The sequence below is a fragment of the Gordionus sp. m RMFG-2023 genome, unplaced genomic scaffold (assembly GCF_954871325.1).
Source record: "Gordionus sp. m RMFG-2023 unplaced genomic scaffold, tfGorSpeb1-WG-v2 contig_226, whole genome shotgun sequence".
In the NCBI taxonomy this organism is placed as follows: domain Eukaryota; kingdom Metazoa; phylum Nematomorpha; class Gordioida; order Chordodea; family Parachordodidae; genus Gordionus; species Gordionus sp. m RMFG-2023.
The window spans coordinates 1-866 of NW_027050944.1; the positions used below are offsets into that span (position 1 = coordinate 1).

General features: G+C 24.1%; 1 long non-coding RNA gene across 1 annotated transcript; it reads right to left on the reverse strand.

Moving 5' to 3' along the window:
• Positions 1-319: 319 nt before the first annotated feature.
• LOC135930661 (uncharacterized) lies at positions 320-636 on the reverse strand. The gene is made up of 3 exons (XR_010572844.1): positions 620-636; positions 448-493; positions 320-389 (listed from the first exon to the last, which is right to left on the reverse strand). It is a non-coding gene; the product is annotated as an uncharacterized LOC135930661 (long non-coding RNA).
• Between the last annotated feature and the right edge of the window lie 230 nt (positions 637-866).

Below are 866 nucleotides of genomic sequence, written 5' to 3' on the forward strand. Positions count from 1 at the left end.
AGTCGACTTGAGTTAATCAACTAATTCGAATAACGTCTAGAGACTCTGAGTCGGGTGAACTGTCTTTTTAACAACACAATGTCTTTTGTTGCTAAATAGTTGACCGAGGCCGGCAAAACGACTCATATTCAAACCGGTTAATTAGTCATGAGTCGACTGAAGCCCGACCCGTGCGCTATTTTTGAATAAAATATTTTTATCATTTCTCTAAATTGGTATCATATTAAATAACTTCTGAACCGGCTTGAACCCAGGCCGAAAACACTAATTAGGTATAATAATTTAAATTAAATATATAAAAAAATATTAAAACTTACATCATCTTCATTCTTCTGTTGAGAATCCATAATAGTATTAGTATTTTCTAACTCTAAATCTCTAAATAAGGTCTTTTTTTTATAAAACATTGGGTTTATAAGTTTTAAATATAAAATTAATATAAATTACTTCATCTTCTACTATCTCTTGAGAATCCATCATAGTAATGGCATTGCTTGAAGAAGAAGATAAAGATAAACTACTCATTATAAATGTAAATTATTTTAAAAAAGATTTTTTTTTTAAATATAAATTAAAATAAGAATTTTTTTAAAAATAAAAATTTTATACAAAAACTTACTGGTGCCATCGAGGCGCTATAATCATTGAAATTTAAAATAATAAATATAATATAAATAATACATTTTAATGAAATATTTTAAAGAATCAAAAAATATTGCTAAATTATTATTACAAATTTTAAATAATTGAGAAAGAGAAGGGATTTATATTTTCTAAAATAATAAATTAAAGAAATGTACAAAAAAATGGTGCTAAGCCTTAAAATATCAATAAACTTACTTTAAAATTTAAATGGTTATGTAATT